This window comes from Vulpes vulpes, chromosome 7, assembly GCF_048418805.1.
Source record: "Vulpes vulpes isolate BD-2025 chromosome 7, VulVul3, whole genome shotgun sequence".
NCBI classification, from domain to species: domain Eukaryota; kingdom Metazoa; phylum Chordata; class Mammalia; order Carnivora; family Canidae; genus Vulpes; species Vulpes vulpes.
Window position 1 is genome coordinate 116,941,601 of NC_132786.1, and position 21,232 is coordinate 116,962,832.

The 21,232-nt window shown below is 37.8% G+C and overlaps 1 protein-coding gene across 2 annotated transcripts in view; it reads left to right on the forward strand.

The window, feature by feature from the left end:
• Positions 1–21,232, forward strand: part of ZNF277 (zinc finger protein 277) — a 93,401-nt gene that overhangs the window by 612 nt on the left and 71,557 nt on the right. The window lies entirely within an intron of this gene.

The window sequence follows — 21,232 nt, forward strand, 5'->3', positions numbered from 1 at the left end:
CAGCGGCCTCCGAGGGGACTGTGCGGCGCGCAGAGCCCCGGGGCGATCGCCTGCGCTGGGGCTGAGTCCTCAGGCACTGCCCGCAGAGCGGGTGGAGGGTTGAAGGCGGTTCTGAAAATCGTCACCTCGACCTTAGCTCTACTTTTAAATTGCCTTCTGATCCGCCGGAGGGAGCGGAAAGCAAACTTTGGAAGCCGCCAGCGGATTGTCTTGAGGATCCCTCGAGGCCCTTGTTCTTTTTCCCTTTAGTGCACCCGTCCTTGCCCGCCTCCCTTTGGTCTTTTTTTTTTTTTTTTTTTAAGATTTTATTTATTATTTATTCATGATAGACAGAGAGACAGAGAGGCAGAGACACAGGTAGAGGGAGAAGCAGGCTCCATGCAGGGAGCCCGAGGCGGGACTCGATCCCGGGACTCCAGGATCACACCCTGGGCCAAAGGCGGGCGCCAAACCGCTAAGCCACCCAGGGATCCCCTCTTTTTGGTCTTTTGATGTGTCTAATCTAGCCCAAGTTGTCTTTTTTTCTCTTGGACATGGTTTGGGGCTTTAAGGTTCTCTGCCCTTGTTTGAGATTTTTTGGGGTGGGGTGGGGGTGGGGGGATGGCTTTTTTGTTTTCACAATTAAATTGACATTTAGTCTTGGGTTTTTCATCTCAGCAGCAGCCCAGAGATAAACTGCAGTTTATGTTGGGCTGCCCATCAGTGGAACTACCTACTTTTGAAATTATTTTAATATCTGTACCATTGGTAGGCTCTCGAATTTATTTTTTTTTTAAGATTTTATTTATTTATTCATGATAGAGAGAGAGACAGAGAGGCAGAGACACAGGAGGAGGGAGAAGCAGGCTCCATGCAGGGAGCCCGACGTGGGACTCAATCCTGGGACTCCAGGGCCAAAGGCAGGTGCTGAACTCCTGAGCCACCCAGGGATCCCCGGGCTCTCAACTTTTTTTTTTTTTTTTAAGATTTTATTTATTTTTTTCATGAGAAACACAGAGGGAGAGGCAGAGACAGAGGCAGAGGGAGAAGCAGGCTCCACAGAAGCAGGCTTCATACAGGGAGCCTGATGTGGGACTCCATCCTGGGACTCTAGGATCACACGCTGAGCCAAAGACAGATGCTTAACCACTGAGCCACCCAGGCATCCCCGGCTCTCAACTTTAAATAGTTGTAACCATGCCCTAAGCAGTTCATTTGGGGGGTGGGAGGCTCTTACCTGATGGTAAGATACTTACTAAGGTTTTCCAGATTCTCAGAGTTCCAGAGGGCTGCCTTTTTAACATTTAGAGATGAAATCTTTGACGGGTTTATCTCACAGAGTAACTCATAAAAAAGAAAATTGGGAACTCCTTTCCAAAACGTTGTGGAACTTTTAAATATCTTTAGTTACTATAAAAGTTTTCTTTTCTTTTTTTTATGTAAGTTTTCATTTTGAATATTTGAAGCCAGTGGGTGTAAGTTAAATGAAAGTTCCTCCACACAGTTTACTCCCACAATAACAACAGTTAAAAGCTCATTGTGTGTTCTTTCTCACGTATTCCTACATGATCACACATCTGTATTGTTTTGATTTTGAAAAATAAAAAAGGACCATTTTCGGGATGCCCTGGTGGCTCAGCAGTTGAGCATCTGCCTTCAGCTCAGGGCGTGATCCTGGAGACCCAGGATTGGGTCCCACATCAGGCTCTCCACATAGAGCCTGCTTCTCCCTCTGCCTGTGTCTCTGCTTCTCTCTCTCTCCTCTCTCTCTCTCTCTCTCTCTCTCTCTGTGTCTCTCATGGATAAATAAATAAAATCTTAAAAAAAAAAAAAAAAAGGCCATTCTACGTAAGCTGGAAGATCCACAATCTCCTTTTCCCAATGATCTATTATATACACTCTTCCATGTTTGTATGTTTGTTGCTTCATTTTTTTAAAGGACTGTGCCAATTTTTTTCCATAATATGAATGTGCCATATTCACCATGCCTCTGTTAATGAAAGTGCAGTGTGGCTTAGTGAGCAACTTTATATACATATCCTTCCCCTCTTTGTGTGTATTTCTTGAGGAATTGCTGGGTCAAAGGTAACACGAGTTTGAAATTTCAATAGATGTCAGATGTTCCCTTTGAAAGATGACAGCACACAGTCCTATCAGTAATATAGGAATGTCCTTTTCCCATGTGCTTACTTACTGCAAGGAAATCATTAATCAAGGACCCATGTTTAAGTGACTATTGGATTAAATTGAGTAACTGCTATAAAGCTTAATTTTATGTTCCAATTTGTTTTCAACAAAAGTACTGAGCAGCAGTGAATTTGAAGTATCTGTAACCAAAAAAATTCCTCACCCTGGCTTACAGCTGACAAGTGTTCTTACTAATTTGTGGCAGTCATTTGGAGAGCTAATGGTTGAATTTTATGTCATTCTTAGAAGGGAAGGTTGTCATTAAAAATCCCCTTAATAAATTTTGTATCATTCTATAATTTTATCCAGATTCTTTTCTTTTTTCTTTTTTTTTTCAAAAAAAGATTTTATTTATTTATTCATGAGACACAGAGAGAGAGGCAAAGACCTAGGCAGAGGGAGAAGCAGGCTCCTTGCAGGGAGCCCGATGTGAGACTCCATCCCCAGACCGAGATAAAGCCCTGAGCCAAAGGCAGATGCTCAACCGCTGAGCCACTCAGCATCCCTATCCAGATTCTTTTCAAAGCCTGCAGAGTATGATACAAATTTTGGGTGGAAATAATGATACTAAAAGTATATTCATATTTTTTTGTTAAGCGGTTATTTAGGCCCTCAGGAATGCCTTCCCCTATAAAATCATTTATTTCTTGAAAACTCTCTGTTTTTAAGAGGTTTCACTCTAGGTCTAATTAAAATATCAATCTGTGTGCTTAATATCCCGGGACTGAAGATTTCTACTACAATGTCACTGAGTGGTGTGCAGGCAAGTACAGCACCTTACCTGAGATCTATGCTTCCAGACTTTCTCAGGCTCCATCCTTCTCCAGAAAAGTCCCTGATCTTGCACAACACTGCTTTGCATACATGTGAACTATAACTGGGATTTCATATTATCCTCTGAAATTAAGAACAGATAGTAAATAGACTCAATTTCTCATACTTGGGATGTATTATTTGTATTTTTTCTTTTGCTGTTTTTAGTTAGAGGCAGTAAGATAACACCTATAGTTTATTAACTGACAGTATTACTTACAGGAAATTCTTCTGATGAAAGTGATTTTTTTTTTTTTCTGACAATTAACCTTTGTATCTGTATTGTAGTATTCTGACAGAGTTCACTTTTTTCCCTGCAAATGGATGGTCAGTAGATGATAATTATAGGAATGCTACTTTGGATTTATAGTGTACTTCCTCTGGAGACCTTATTAACTAATTTGTGATGTCTCTAGAAAGAATGGGAGTAGCAGGTGGTGTCAACTCATTCTTATGTTTCCTATTTCAATAAATAGCAACACGTCTTAGCTAGAAACCTAGGAAGAATCCTTGATTTCTATCTTGACTTCACGTCCTGAATCTGATCAGTTACTAAGTCTTATTTTTCTGTGCCTGAAATAATCTTTTGAATTTGTTCTTCTCTTCATCTCTTTAGCCACTATTCTATTTCTAACCCTCACCGTTGCTGAGAATTACCTGTGTCCCCCATCCTCCAAACTGTGTTCTTGGGGGCCAAAACTTTGACATGTTTGGTTTTGTCTGTCCAACCCTGTCTTGGCACTTTGTCAGTGTTTAATCATTGTTTAACTAGAAATGAATTCTAGCCTGGGTGATTGCAAAATCTTCCTAGTGATCTCTCTGACTCTTGATTTTTGTCTCCTTTAGTCCATATTCCAAAATGCAGATGTGTTCATTGGTCCTCACTTCAAATTTTCAGTGTGATTTCTGATGCTTGTATAATGAGGTCTAAATTCTCCACATGGCTCTAAGGATTCAAATCTGCTTTTCCAGCCTCATCTTCAGTCATCCTGCTTTCCTTCCCATATCTCCATTATCACACTTGCCATATAAAGCCGTAGTTATTTATTGGCAACTTTGTCTACCCCAGTAGACTGAACTTCTTGAGGGCAAGAGTTGTCTTATTTTACTTTTATACATCCAGTGCTGATCATGAAGTAAACACTCCAACCGTTCAATGGTTAGAATCTGTTTGAAATTTATTCAAAGTACTTAAATGGCTGCTACTTTACACTAGAAATTGAAACCAAATAAAAAACTGAATGTTTCATGCTTGTGAAAGTTATACACACCAACTAGAAAATGCAGATTATGTCATGAAGATGATGTTCTGTCACAGGTAATCATAGTTAACAATTTCACATAGTCTTTTTTAAGTTAGTGTTGTATAGATAATGAATGATTTAAAAAAAAAAAATTCCCAGGACACCTGGGTGGCTCAGTGGTTGAACATCTCCCTTTGGCTCAGGGTGTGATCCCGGAGTCCCAGGATCGAGTCCCACATTGGGCTTCCTGCATGGGGCCTGCTTTTCTCTCTGCCTATGTTTCTGCCTCTGTGTCTCTCATGAATAAATGAATAAAATCTTAAAAAAAAAAATTCCCATCGGTCCTTAATAACCTTGAACCCATAACTGAATGAGTTGGTGCATTAGAAATTGAAATCAGTGTTCCATCATCTGCCTGGCAGTTACCTGGTTTTCCACAGGTTGTCATCTTATTTCCAGTGTTGATGCTTAAGTCCAGCCTCATACATTTGACATGACAGTGGAAAGAGAACTAGACCCTATCTTGGAAAAACTGTATTTGAATTTCAATTCCAATGTTTAGTAGTTGTGTACAGCTTTATTGCACGTGCTGTTGCATTTATGAAAATATGAATATAATACCTACTTTGCAGAGCTGCTACGATTATTTCATTCAGTTATATATCTATGACAGCATAGCATTTATTCACTGGTACCATCTTGGAATTCAATAAATGTTAGTTCTCAGTATAAAGGTATGCCTAAATGAACTATAAAACTGCCTATTGTCTGATTTTCTATTTACTTAGGAAGCAGTCTAAATTGTTTATTGTCTTATAACCAAGGAGAGGCTTAGGAATGTGTTATCTTCATACCCATTCTCACCCCTACTCAGTGCTGCCCCCTCATCCCCAGCTCACCACACATATACCCACATTCAGAGTCAGCAAGAAGCTCAGATAATCTTGCACACTGGGATGGCCTTCCAAGGTACAGGCTAGAGGATGTCATGGAAGAAAAAGAATTATAGAGACCTTGTCTTTCGGGTTTGGTGTAAAACTCTGAAGAGGTCCCCTTCAGAGGATCCTTTATTTTCCTATGAAAAATAGGTGGAAACTGGCTCGTAGGATATTAAGAAGAAATGTTATAAAAGAGGATATAATAATAATGGTGGTGCTGTAGAGCAGTAACTGTGCTAAATATGGTTTCAGATGCTGTCATAGGTCTTAGGCCATTTCATCCTCACAACATCCCTGAAGTGGATACTCGTATTATCCTTTTTTCATATATAAGTGAGGAAACTTGTGCAAGAGTGGCTTGCACAAGGTCACACAGTAATGGAAAAAGACCTTTTATCCTATTTACTATTATAGTGTTGCTTATAGAAACTAAATTCCATTGGATAAGGTCAGAAACAGACTTTCCTTAAACATATATATGTTCCAAAGCTAATGTTACTGTAGAAAGGCCGTGTGGTTACTTACCACCTATAGGCAAGTTAATTAACTTCTGACCCTCAGTTTCTCATCAGTAAAATGGATAATAATCAAATCTGTTTTGCTGGACTGTTGAAATGAGAACTGAGATGATAGATATAGTAGCCTGGTCTTCAATAAATGGTGACTTATTGTGGACACAGGTGTGGGCTCATCTTTAGCTCGTGTACCAGAGGTGATGCACGTCATGATTTTGAGTATTACGACCGTAAAGTGTCTTTCCATTTCATGTCCAGGTTCCTGTTGAGAGATTACTTGGAGTATCAGACACAGAATTTACATACACTTTTCATTGTGTTGACAAAGACCTTCCATTCATGCAAAAGAACAGTGCTACCTCCGTAACACATACTCCTATACTTCCCATCTTGAAAAATTGAAGATAATGTTGACCAGGTTCCTACTTTCTTCTAAACCTAAATCCATGAGTAAATAGAAACAAAGTAGTATACCGCCATCCCCAGGGATTGAATCTTTAAATGTTTCTGTTAGCTGTTCTTGAAGAACTTTGCCACAGAATTAGGGTTCAGTTTTGCTACAATTTAATAAACTCATCAGACTCTGAATAGATTGGCCTTTCATAGACAGCATCTTAAAGAATTGCCATCTCTTGCTGAAACAAGAGTGTTCTTACTGACCTCATTGACTCAAATGTGCATGGGGCAGCATTTTCCAAAAGTGGTGATGGATTTGACTGATCAGTCTTCTGCCTCTCTTTACATCTCAGCCAATACCCTTTGTGACCAGTGTCATTTATTTGTAAGATAGCCAACTGTAGTTGAATGCTATTTTTAGCTCTAGGGACCAAGTAAAGTTTCTAGAACTAAACAAGACTTGAACCTTTGCCTCATTTGGGGAGGGGTTGTCAACAATTGACATCATATTGTGATGTAAGTCAATGTGGGATACATTGAGTAAAAATGTGTGGAAGGAAAAACTGGTTTGAAAGTCTGAAATACTGGACTCTGATCTTGAATTTGCTGCTTTGTAGCAGTGTGAACTTGGGAAATATTATTTAACCTCTTAGTCCCCATTTCATCATGAAAATGCTGCAGTTAACTGCATATCTTATTGGGAGATTGAGTGAAGCAGTGAATACAAGGATGAATGATGCTGCTGATGGAGGTGTCTCACATGAGACTGTGACAGGTCTTTGGAATACAAAAAAATGGATTCAAAAGTAACTGTCAGATACAACCTATGTGACCTCAAGTCATTTGACCTCATCATTATTACTGCTACTAAAAAAGTCAGTATGACTTTTAACTGATTGCAGACTAATCAACATTAGAATTTGAGTCAAGGATTTATGTAAACCCTTGGATTTATGTAAACCCTTTAGTGTTAGGGACTGTCACATGTACCTTGGAATCACTTCATCTTCTACAGTGCCATGCTATGGTGGGATTTGGTGTGGTTGAGTGGTGACTGTGGATTGGCCCCATGCTGGGTCCTACATGGGGCACAAATGAGGAAGAACCCCTGGCTTTATCTGTGGGAACATTTCAATGTAGTTGGTGGGGCTCTACAGTCATATTTTATCAGATTTAATTGGAGAGTCCTTTCTGTTTCCATATCACAGTGTGGGAAGAAGTGGATACATTTGAATCTGCAGTTTGTATGCATTGACTGAGGAGCTGAAAGCTTTTAAATGTGCTTATTTATAAAAGAAAGGAAATTCATGTTCCGGCCTCTGGTTTCTCTAACACTGTCCTCATTTCATGCTATTTCTTCACTGAAAGATGCATCCTCCCCCAAGTAATTAGAGGCCCTGCCTTATAAAAAAAAAAAAAAATTTTTTTTAGTGTTTTTATCCAAAAAAGAGATTTGTTTTTTAAGAGAAGGACCTCAGAATTGTAATTGTGGTTATTTAACACAATCTTCTGTTATGTAACAAGCTGCTATTCACCAGTAATAGCCAATTAAAAAAGAAAATATCTTGTACTACTAATTGTAATTATCATTATAAAGCAATTAATAACAGGAACTGTTGTTGAACAGTAACATAACAGCAATCAAGCTATCTTTGTTAAAGCAATCTTATACCTAATTTCCACAAATGGAGGAGGGGAAGAGTAGGAAAAGTAGGTGAAAAAGAGCCCGAAAGCCTATTGGAATATTTTACAAACCAGTTCGCAAATGATTTTTGAAAGTTTTATTTATAAATATGCACACGCATAAAGAAAAGCAATGCTAATAACTCACTAAGACTTAGAGGTTTTTTCCTAGCAGCAGTGATCACAGATAGTAGTGTTCCATAAAGAGCTCACTGGACAAAGATCCAGAGACCTGAGTTTTAATCCTATTTCTGCTTCTGACTCTCTGACTTTAGAGAAGTTATTTGCCCTCATGGTTAAGATTTCCTGGTTTGTAAGTGAGGTAATTCATTTATATTAGCATCCTCTCAGCTGCATTTTTCAAATATCAATAAAAAGAAGATAGGTTTACAGCTAGGGAACCCAGTTATACATATCCTAGAATCTATGTAAAAAATCAAGTATCTCTGGGAATTCCCTTAAGAACTCATTGCACATGTGAGTGTAATTAGGTGTATCAAGGTAGAAATTTTGTGGAGAACCACTGCAATAGTTGACTTCTCCAGTCTCAAATTCCGAGAGAGTGTAGCTAGATCAGTAGGGCATATCACATCTCATTGTATCCCCCTCTCCTTTCCATTCTTTAAATAAACGGTGTGAATCTGAAGGAGCTTTTAAGAGAACTGAGACTTAGTTCAAAATTTTTATTAAGCATTGCAATATACAAGCTTCTGTATTCTAAATGCTATAGAACACAAAGATCAAAGATATCAAGATAGGTCTTGCCATCAAGTATCTTAGAGCCTAAAAGGGAAGATAGGAGAAGTACATAAATAACTATATTACAAGGTAGAAAATGTTAAGGACCATCAGAGTGATCAAGATGGAGTTGAATAAGAAAGAGATTAAGACCAGCAGGTGTTGCTCTGCCTTGAAGTGGAATAAGATTTAGACATGCAGAAATAAGGAAAAGCACTTATTACATGCCTAAGCAAAGGGAAGGAACAATAGAAAAACTAAGGGCATATACGGAAGATAAAGTCAGTTCATTTTGCCTGGAGAAAAAAGGTAAATGGAAGCAATAAAAACAAGTTTGAAGAGGTAAGTTGAAGCTATATCATTTACTCTCAAATGTTAGACCCCATCTCTGCAGACTTAGAGGAAGAGAATGACAAGATCAAAGTTTAATCAGGTAGCAGTGTACCAAAGAACAAAGGATGAATCAGGAAGCATGAGTATTTACCAAAGCAAGAGATAATGAAGACCCACACTAGAATTTAATAATATGCCTTTGTTAATGAAGTCAGAGATAGTTCAATCCTGTAAACAAATTCCTGAGATTAGAAAAATAATGCTGGGACACAGCAGGTAGCATATGAAGATTCTCCCTTTGATAGGTTGAGCTTCTTCTTAGGCCCTTTCATGACGAAGGCCCAGAGACAGCAGGCAGAGAATGCCACAAAGCTGATAAAACAGCCATCAAATGGAGCACCTGGGTAGCTCAGTTGGTTGAGTGTCTATCTTTGGCTCAGGTCATGGTCCTGGGATCATCCCCACGTCAGGCTCCCTGTTCAGTGGGGAGCCTGCTTCTCCCTCTCCTCTCTGCTTGTGTTCTCTCTCACTCTCTCTCAAAATCTTTTTTTTTTTAAACGTATCAATTAAGTCTAAACAGGTCTAGAACCATGCTCAGTTCCAAATATAAGGAAAGATGGGGACTTTCAGCCAAGGAGCAAGCTGGGGGCAAGGGTTCGGAAGTTCCTAAGAGGAAATCTGGCTGAACAGACTTGACAAGGTTCTTGCTAAAGGCAGGCCAGGGTGAGATATCAGGTGACAAGATACCACCTGGAGGGCAGTAGAGGATGAGGAACCTCATCAAAAACAGAGAAGGGGAGAGTCTCTGAATTGACTTACCAGGATTCTTGCAAAAACTGGGCTGGTGAGGCCTAATCAAAAGGATTCAGAGGACCCTACAGGAAACCAAAGTTTGGTCAAGAAGAGAATTTTTGTCAGTAGCAAGAACACAATCACAAATAAACTGGTCTATAGGAATAGGTCTTAAACCATTAAAAGACCTAAAAGAAACAAGAGCAACATGGATTCTTGGTGAGACGTTGAACGGACAGCTTACGGAATCAGGGCAATGGGTTGAGGACTCAGTTACTAGAAAAGGTATACAAGCTGAGGCTTGGTTCTAAGACATCAGTCACATGCCCAGTGACTAGCATCCTGGACCCAGATGGAGATGAGGAAAAGCCTGGGTTGACATAGAGCCACTGGTTTAGGTGGTCCCCTGCTGGAGCAGAGCCAAATTGCTGGTAGGTCTGGGGACCCCTGCCATGCTGATTGGCAGTATTGGCAGAGGCCTAGCTCCAGGCAATTCATTACAGTTGCCCATATGGCCACTGAACTCCTGACCCTGAGCTCATTAATCCTGAATAATCAGCCAGTTGTAATATAATTCTCAAGTATAAGGTAATAACACCCTTTCTTTCACATGACCCCTGGACTCCATGGAATTTGATGCCTCAGAGAAAGATTCCTGTTCTTGATCTTTTTCCTTGTGAAACATCTTAGAGTTTATTGACAGAATAGATTATGATGTTAATAATTTCCACCCTGTTAATGTGATATTTTAAGGTATCAGTAGTTATTGTTGTTTCTATAGAGTATAATCCTGTTTTCCATTTATTATATGAAACTCCAAGTACATCCAACCATATGAATTTACACATTCTTAGAGCCTAAATGAATTAAACTTTTAAGTAATGGACTGAGAAAAAATTCATTTCTTGCTGTCATGCTTTTGAAAGATATTCATAGAAATTGTGTTCTCATTGTTTTCATTCATCTATGTGATCGAAGTAGGTAGGGCTAATGTAAATTTAGTATGCTGTTTATGTTTTTAGGGACAGTATTTCAGGACTCCATAGAATCATGAGACAAAAGTATTATAATACCTTCTTACACAAAGGATTTCATGATCAAATAATTTGCAATGACTGTGTTAAACTTTTAGTTTCTTTAGGACTTTACTATGCTCATTTTTGTAACCAAGAGATAGATATTATACTGCAGTTTCCCAAATGCTTGACCATAGTATCTTTTTCTCAACCAGCGCACATTAACATTTCATGGGATGCTAGTGTTCTATGGAATTTCATTTGGGAAATGCTAGTCAAGGTCATCTTCCTCTTAGGCAGGTATTTATTAGAAGCTTAGACATCCCAAAGAGTTTGACTTTTACTTCAAGCACTTAGTGGGGGGAAAATAAGCATAGAGTAGTAGGCACAGGGTAGAAACAAAAAGCCTAACTATTTGTTCTGCCTCAGGGAGATCTAACACCCTGTAAAGAGCATTTCCCCCCTGTTATATCCAGAACACCAGTGTTCTTTCATGGTAATAATGAAATAAATACTTGTATAAACAAAACCTAGCCCTGGAGCACAATATGAGAACTCTTCAAATCAGTGTCTTTTGTTTCTTTATTTTAGTATCCCTTTCTTAGTACATTTGAATTAAGATCTGAATATTGAACAATAAGAAAGCAAAGTGCTCCTAAGTAACCAATTTCTGACCTACTGTTCCAAGGCACTCAAGCCCGTGCTTCTTATTAAGTCAGGTAACCATAGCTATTTAATGCATTATTTAAGGTTATAAAAATTTAATTCATGTTCCTCTATCAACTTTCATTGACTTGAAGAATGTAGGTTGGTTGCAATTTTTTTTTAATTGCCTGTACATGGCATCATTGTCAGAAATGTCAGAGTTTCTGAATTACTGTTTATTAATGAAATGATGAATCCAGGCAATTCTTTGATGTAAAATCCACAACTAGTATGATGTAGAGGAATTTTTTAGTGAAAGGTTTTTTAAAACAGCTTAGAAATGATTCATTGGACCATTGTTATTCACTTCTAGTTAGCGGTATTCAGAGCCAACTGGCAAATCTCCATTTCTTCAGGATTCTCACTTAAAATGTGATTTCAGAGTAAACCAATTTAGGCAAGCAGTGTATAAGTGAAAGAACTGGATTGTTCTCTTTATATTGTCACCTTTTTCTAAAGTTTCATGTTTGTTGGTATCCCTTGTGATAATACATTACTCAGATTCTGAATTCATCTTATATATGGATAGTTACCAAAAGTGATTGTCATATTATTAATATTAGTTGATCTTTGGACCCTGCTGTGAAAGTCAAACATACTTGTAAAAATTCAAACATGTTTTCATGTACTTATGAGCATTTTTAAAGTTATAACCTGCATAAGTTATACTTTATAAATATTATAACCCTCATTAAAAATGTAGACCTCCTCCCTTTTTCTTTGTCATATTTAGAATCTTAGCTTAAATGTCACTTCTTACATGAAGCCACTCTTGAACCATAAACTGAATTAGCTACATACTTCTTTGTAGCTTTAATCATATAGTTATCTAGGAGAATCCCATTTGTTACCTGCTTGTAAAGAGAGAAATTTTTACTCAGTTCAACTGTTATATACTATATGAGCTTCCAAAGGCTGCCTGTAACAAATTACCACAGACCAGTGACTTAGAACAAGAGAAAGTTATCCTGTCTCAGTTCTGAAGGCCAGAAGGCTGAAATCAGGATGTCAGCAGGATCACATTCCCTTTGAAGCCTCTAAAGGAGAATCTGGTAGCATCAGGCATTCCTTGGTTTATGGCATCGTAACACCAATTTCTTCTTCTGTCTCATATAGAAAGCCCTCTTCCCTATGTCTCTTTGTCAGTCATTGCATTTAGAGCCCACCCTAATCCAGGATCATCTCAAGCTATTTACATTAATTATATCTGCAGGGACCCTTATTCTACATAAGATCACATCTGAGGTTCCAGGTGAATCACTCTCTCAAGTCACCATTCAATCCACTATACATACTGAAGATATTCCCTTTTTTCCAGATTGCCTTGCCTTCTTTCTGACCTAGTCAAGGAGTACGTGCACAGGCGAGTGCTTGTTTTTATGTAAGTTGAGAAAGGGAAGGGTCCTTTCTCTCTCTCTCTCTCTCTCTCTCTCTCTCTCTCTCTCAAGCACTCTGTAGCACGTGGTACATGCTATTTGACTTTATGGACATTGGGACTTTACATTGACCTTATTCTCATGAATATTAAACTCTTTATAGAAAGTCACTGGCAAGGATTCGGAAAGAGCTTATTAAAAATCTTTAGTCTTTTTATGCTGGGGCTTTTCCATCACTGTTATTTTTACTTTCCTCGTCTTTTATTGTTTTAGGTACTCAGATTGTGCATAATATATGCACAATCCTTTTGCTTATGGACTGTCAGCTCTTGTTCTTTGTACTTACAGCCTCTGAAATTTGGTCTTTTCCTGAGATCAAGAGCATGGTATAGTGAAAAGAACACTAAACTTATAGACAATAATCCAGTTCATATTTTAGTTGTATGACTTTAAATAAATTATACTCCCTAAAAAAAAAAAAATTATACTCCCTAAACTTCTATTTCACATAATAATGATAGAAATAATAATCTTTCTTACCTGGCAGTTTAATAATGAGGTTTTTAGGAGATGACTTTATAAAATGTAAAGGGTTATATAAATAAATCAGAAGTACATTAATATCATGCTTGAAATGACCATTTTTGAATTTACTGATCAGTGCCTTTCTACCCTGACTATCCTTTCTATCTTGAGTATGACTGGGCCCTTCCCCCTTTAAACTGTCAATCACTTATCAGTTAATATAAATACTTGTAGACTCAAAACATAAATAAATAAATAAATACATACATACATACATACATAAATGTAGAATATTTGAGCTGGGCATGACATTAGGGTAAGTCATATTGGAATATATTTTAAAAGGCCATGATATAGTTTCTGTCTTGCTTGTACTCTGAATGGAGAAGAGACACACATACGGGTAACTAGGTTAAGCTCCCATAAGTGGATACCGGAATGGATAGAGAAGAAAATTGCTTGAAAGGGATGATCATAGTTGCCTTCGTGGAAAAAGTAAGAGAAACCAGGGGGCTAGGAAAGATTCCTGCAGGCATGTGGATGGATAGAGTACCTGAGGCTCAGGGGGAGGGGAAGAGCCAGGTGTCATGCAGCCAGTGGCATTTCAGAGACTGCTTAAAGCTTCAGAGTAAAGAAAGAAGTAGTGAGAGATAAAATGGAATAAAAGACTATATCTGATAACTGTCTTAGAAGAACCAAGAAGCTCTTCAGTGCTCAGGCCCTTACTTACAAGGATGTAGATATTTCACGATTTGGATCTTTGTTCTCCTTCAGGCCAAATGGTCTCCAAAAGCAGTAGTAGAATCTCCCTAATTAAAAATAAGAGGGGCAGCCCGGGTGGCTCAGTGGTTTAGTGCCTGCCTTCAGCCCAGGGTGTGATCCTGGAGTCCTGGGATCAAGTCCCATGTCGGGCTCCCTGCATGGAGCCTGCTTCTTCCTCTGCCTGTGTCTCTGCCTCTCTCTCTGTGTCTCTCATGAATAAATAAATACAATCTTTAAAAAATAAATAAATAAAAATAAGAGAGCTCACAATTTGCCTTACAAATCAAAAAGAACACATTTGATTTTCTTAGGCTCTGAGTTTTATCGAGCATTTATTGAGCACTACTTATGTGCTAGGCCTTGAAAAACAAAAAAAAAGAACAAGACAAAGTTCCTACCCTAAAGGAGACACTTAAGTAGCAGAAGATAATAATGCAGAAGTGCAGTAAAAGAATCACACTGAAGCAATGAGATAACTCTGTCATATGTGCTTCTAACCCATCAGGGAGGTTTGGGTAGGCTTCTCCAAGAGGTGATACATAGTCAAGGTCTTTGCCAGGTGAGGTAGGCCTCCTTGATAGAGGAAACTGCATGAGGAAAGGCTTGAAGATGCCCTACAAGTACATATTATCATAGTCTAAAAATGATGTAGTAGAGACAAAGCTGGGAGGTAAGACTGAAAAGAGGCAAGAGCTGTACTAAAAAGGAGTTTGAAAAAAACAAAAACAAAAAAAAAGGAGTTTGGGGCAGCCCAGGTGGCTCAGTGGTTTAGTGCCGCCTCCAGCCCAGGGCATGATCCTGGAGACCTGGGATCGAGTCCCACATCGGGCTCCCTGATGGAGCCTGCTTCTTCCTCTGTCTGTGTCTCTGCCTCTCTCTCTCTGTGTCTCTCATGAATGAATAAATAAAATCTTTAAAATAAATAAAAAGAAGTTTATGGGCCTAGCAAAAGAATTTAGATTATCTCCTACATGATGGAGAGTGTTTTAGGTGAGTGAATAAAATGAATCAGATTTCCTGAATAGGAACAACCTCATGGCAGTCCTGATGTGAAGATGCATGTACAGAGGCAGGACAAGTAGTTCAGAGGCTCTTGTTAATAGAGCATGTTCCTTAGGCAGTTCAAACTGGATGTCAAGGTAAATAAGTCTTTCTAAAATGTGCCTTACATTTTAGAGAGTAGTGAGAGTATCATACCACCTTCCAGCTCAAAAGCCAGCTATGATTTCTCTATGCCTATAGGAAAAAGCCCAAAATGAAAATATATCCCATTCAAGACTCCTCATTGCCTGTCACCACTAATTTAATCTGCTACTTTACCACAGAGATAGCTGAGTGTTTTCTTTTTCTCCCTTACAGGTGTAGCCACTCCTCAGTTGTGAGATAAGTATTAGGAGAATAATTAAGAGGCCAGATGGAGGAGTAAGCCTATCCATTGAGAGCTCACTTTGTCATGTGGAAATACACTTTCAAATTTTATTTTTTAGATGAAAGTAATTTTTAAGTTATGTTTCTTCCTAATTATTTCTAAGAAATCTTTTTTTCCTAAGAAAAGTTGATATCTTTTCCACAATTAACAGTGGCCATGTACCCCTACATTTCTATATTTTTGTTTTGATCCATGGCAGATTTTACCAGATACTTGTAATTTAGCTCCAGATTTTGTATGAGTCTTCCAAGAATTTTCAAACAAGACCTTATATCGTTTGTGAGGGATGGTGATTGTGTACATTTAAATATTTTTGTGTGCATGTATGTGAGTGCAATAAAAATTTTGATTTGTAAACATTTTTAAATGATGTGTTCATTGGAGCAAAGATAGGTCTGATTAACCAGAAAGGTGAAATGCTGATTTGTTGCCATATTTTTTCTCTTAATGAAAACTTAGATAATATCTACTACCAAATCTTTCATTCTGGTTTAACACAACTAATATAAGTCTAAGGTCATCCTTACCCAGTATTCAGAGTTATTGAATTTTCCAGTAGGGTACTTCTTTTTAATGATAAACTGCATTTTTTTGTGAGGAGCTCAGTTACCTCTGAAGTCTCTGATGACTGCCATCTGGTTCTTTTTTTTTTTTTTTTTTTTAAGATTTATTTATTTATTTATGTGAGAGAGAGAGAGAGGCAGAGACACAGGAGGAGGGAGAAGCAGGCTCCATGCCGGGAGCCCGACGTGGGACTCGAGCCTGGGACTCCAGGATTGCGCCCTGGGCCAAAGGCAGGCGCTAAACCACTGAGCCACCCAGGGATCCCCCTGCCATCTGGTTCTAATGAAGGATCACAGTTTTCCAAATTGCTTTTGGTTCCTTTCATCTCCCTGTTCTCCTATCTTTTTTCTATTTTCATAATTTATTATTGTAATATTACTTCCTTGCCTATGAATGTTTTTACTGCTTTTTCTTTAACATGAATGACATCTCAATTATATTTGAAAGTAAGCAAACATGCCATCACAGTACTATTTTAGATCATGTATTGGGATCAAGACAACCATAGAACTTCCCTCATTCAAAGAAATCTTTCATTTGATCAATGTATAGCTTATTTTATGTATTCCTCCCTAATATCAAGTATATTTGCTTGACATAGGTATTTTGGGGGAAGAAATCTTGTCTTTTATGATGGTAGTTTCCACTTCATTAGGAAAGAAAATTACTATCAATTTAAAGTATTCTGTTTTCTCCTCTTAGCTCCCTTGGTGAAAACAACAGCAGTATCCAGGGACTGCCACCTCCGTTTCAAAAGGAGCTCCCCCCCACCCCCGGCCCCCAGCCTTAGCTACAATGATTTCAAAGCCTTTATCCCATAAGGGACATATATTGAAGACTGAACAGATGATTTTTAAAGTGAATAAAGAGATCTAGGGTATTAAGATACTATTGGGAGTCAAGATAATTGGGATTAAAGTCTCAGGGGGAAGACAGACAACATGAATTGCAACCACAAGGAACAAGGTATCAACTAGACAAAAGAAGAAACCTTGTGAAATCAAATAAGGTGTATCCATTTGGAGATTAGAAGAAAGTAATCTGAAATAGTTTGTGGATTAGCACTTAATTCATGTAGAATAATGCTTTGAATATGCCTCTTCCTATTTTGAGTTGATTTTCCTACTTGGAATTAATTTCAAAGCCAGATTACAAATAAAGTACTGAGTATTGAGGCCACTTCTGAGGTTACTGGGAGTGCAGTCATGTATGTGTCCACAAACAATAGCACACCTAGTGTTTGATGACAATCTAGGTATTATAAGGGATGAGCAAGAGTCAGAGCTATTCTCTGGGATGATATTCCCTCAAGATCTCTGGAGTCCTGACTCTGAATAGCAATTGTGTATCAAATGTTATGTGCAGTGTCCATATCAAGAAATTAGTGATGCAGTTTTTATCTCATTAACTTTACCGCACTGAAGTCTTATGTGTTGTCACTGGTACACCTTGTAATCTTCAGAGTAATGACTCATCATTCTAAAAGCCTAAAGGTACTTGAAAAAACCACTTCCATTATCTCTGCATATTTTGAGAAGATTTATCATCTTTGGACCATTCTAACCGTAACTCATATTCTCTCTGCCAAAAATATCTTTTTCCTGCCTGTCTACCTTACAACTCCTACTCATTCCTTAAGACTTAAGTTTAGGTATCATCTTCACCTTTTCTGTGGAATGTTCTTGCTGACTCTTTGCCAGTACTAAAAAGGTAACCCAGCATTTCCATTATCAATTTCTGATGACAGGTCCCATTTGGGGATTGTAGCTGTGATACACGTTGCTCTTTCACACACACACACACACACAAGTTTTTAAGTTGTTTTTTTGTTTTTTTAGTTTTTAATTCCAGTTAACATACAATGTGATATTAGGTTCAGGTGTACTAGTGACTAAACACTTCCATACATCCCTCATGAGGACAAGTGCACTCTTTAATCCCCTTTACCTATTTCACCCATCTCCCTACTCACCTCCCTTCTGTTAACCATCAGTTTGTTTTCTGTAAGAATCTACTGGTTTCTCTCGCTCTTTTTCCCTTTGTTCATTTGTTAGATAGGAATGAAATCATATAGAATTTGTCTTTCTCTGATTTACTTAGCATTATACTCAGTCCATACGATTGGCAAATGGCAAGGTTTCATTATTTTTTTTTTATGGCTGAATAATACTGCAGTGTGTGTGTGTGTACATCTTCTTTATCCATTCATCAATCAATGGACACTTGGGCTGCTTCCATAATTTGGATATTGTAAATAATGCTGCAGTAAACTTAAGGGTGCATGTGTCCCTTTGAACTAGTGTTTTTGAATTCTTTGGGCAAATACCCAGTAATGTGATTGCTGGCTCATAGGATAGCTATATTTTTAACTTTTGAGGAACCTCCATACCCTTTTCCAAAGTGGATGCACCAGTTTGCATTCCCACCACAGTGCATGAGGCTTCCTTTTTCTCCTTGCCAACACCTCTTGTTTCTTGTGTTATTGATTTTGCTTTGCTCTTATATTTTATATTCAGATGCTTAGTAAGAGATATCAGAGTTACTCCTGACTTGACACCTGCCATTTGGATGGGATTAGACATCTGTCTGCTGTATGTCCAGGGCTGAAACCAAGGCACCTCTGGTTCCGTCTTCTTTTTTTCCTTCCTGCCTCTTAGCTAGTGGAGGCTTACTGTCTTTGAAGAGCCAATAGCTATACCAGCTCCCCTCCACAGTCTTCACCATATCTTTTAGCAAGTCATATTTTCTAGAGCATTGTTAATGCTTGACTTCATTTTATCTCCTTGGCTACATTTAGGAGATGAGCAAATTACAAAGTAAAAGTCATAAGTTACACTATTAGTTTTTAGTAAGCAGCACTGTTATCGGATCCCTTATTGTATCCACTTACCCTTAGTGCATTATCATTATACCACACCCAAAATCCTTTCGTGCTGTCATTTTAAATATCTCTGCTTTGAAATAATAGCATTTTTTGAGGATTTTATCTATTTATTTGAGAGGAAAGAATGATAGAGAAACAGCACAAGCAGGGGGAGGAGAGGGAGAGGCAGACTCCCCATTGAGCCCAGAGCGCAATGTGGGGGCTCAATCCTAAAACCCTGGGATCATGACCTGAGCCAAAGGCAGATGCTTAACTGACTGAGCCACCCAGGTGCCCCAAATGAATAGCATTTTTGGTTAATTTTTGTATATGATATAAGGAAGTAGTCCAGCTCTGACCTTCAGTTGTTGTAGCATCATTTGATGAAAAGACCATCATTTCCCCAACTGAATTGTCTGGGCATCCTTGTGAGAAGTCTATTGACCGTAAGTGTGAGGGTTTATTTCTATACTCTGGATTCTATTCCAGTGATCTATATTGATTTTTTTCTATGCCTGTACCACCCTGTCTTAATTACCATAGTTTTTTAAGGAAGTTTTGAAATCAATTAAGTGTGAGATCTTCAACCTTGCTTTTCTGTTAAAAATCTTTTTAACTTACCTGCTGATTTTTCCAGCATCAGTGTACATCAAAAGAAAGACACATCAGTAGTAACTCTTTGTTTTAGCATATAAACAATCTCTTGAAATCTTTTCTTAATGGGCTATTTTTAGGTACTGCTCTTTGGTTATACTAGACCTCTTTTGGGGGTGGGGCTTTAGTTTTTTTCTAGTGTTCAGTGATTGAGTCACTCTCTCCGTTCTTGATAGCCTTTAAAAATTTGGGCTCAGTAATCTTTTCCTTATGTAGTTGAAGATGTACATAAAGTATAGGTGAGAAAAAGAGTTTCCTGATGAGTCAGTATTAATGAAGCTTACATGGTATACAATTGGCAGTAAGTTTTAGAATGAAAAGCTAACTATGATAAATACCCTAAATTTTGTTGACCCTAGAAGTTCTACATAATCTTTCACTAACAGTCATCCATATTTCATATTAGAAATTAAGCACAATCTAGTATTTTTAATTAGAACCCAAAAGGCAATTTTAGAAACACATGTCAAAGTGTCTCTCTGTGCAAATAAGATATATTTCCTATGACAGTGAGGTATTAAACCTGATTTAAATGTATAGATTTTTATATTTCTTACTATTTCACCCATACTTCTTGTAGCAAGCATTGTTCCTTCTAGGTTCTCAGTTTATGCAACCTGTTGAGATTCGAAGTAGGTTCTTTCTGTTGTAATTTTAGATCATACTATACCTCTTTTCAGCATGTTGGGCCCATTGATCTTCTGGGTACCAGTGACTTCAACTTCTTTAGAATTAAAACAGAAAAACTCTAGAAATGAATGTATATTTACAGAGATAGAATAGAAAAAGAAAAGAAGCATATTCCCTAAACAGATGTTTTGGTGTTTAATACCATATATGTATTACGTATACATAATTGTATGGTATACAATATACATATATGTATATGGGCTTGTTTGTTTTAATTACCTCTTTCTAATAAAGATACCCAACAATCTATTTATGATGTCACTTGGTGGCCCCGTTTTATTAAAGTATCTAGATTAGGGGCACCTGGCTGACTCAGTTGGTATAGCACACATGCAGCTTTTGATCTTGGTCGGGGTCATAAGTTTGAGCCCCATGTTGGGTGTAGAGATTACTTTAAAAAATAAAATATTTTAAAAATTAAAAAGTAAAGTATCTAGATTAGAATTTATGGTCATGTGATTAGTTGATATGTTTTCTAAAGTGTTGATCAACATTTTCTATTTGTAATCTTGATACATACATTAAATGTATGTTTATAATTTAGTATTTTAAAGCCTCCCTCATTATATGCAATTAATTATTTTGTGATTAGAAAAGAATTTCAAAATGCAATTATAAACACTTTTCACAAATGAAATATAATGTACTCTGTCTACTGTTACCTAGGAAAAGTAGCATAAATCCTGTTACTGTATTTCTACTTTGAATGCCTAGTTACCATCACAGAAGAGCTCAAATTATATGTCTTTTGAATAAATGCTTTTATTTACAATGCCCAAAACTATTTTTTTCCACACTCTTCATTTTTAGCCTTCCCTTCAAAAAATTATTCCTCTTTCTCACTTTCTGATGTATTAGTGACCACTCTTTCCCCAGTCATTTTGATTCCTGATTCAAGTCTTTATTTCTTTTCAGTTGCCCCTTCACCCCTACTCCAAGACACTGATAGCAGTAGACCTGTACATTGTTTTGGGATCCACAGGCTATGAAGGGCAGTGTAGCTACATAAAGGTTAGAGAGAATGCTAGCT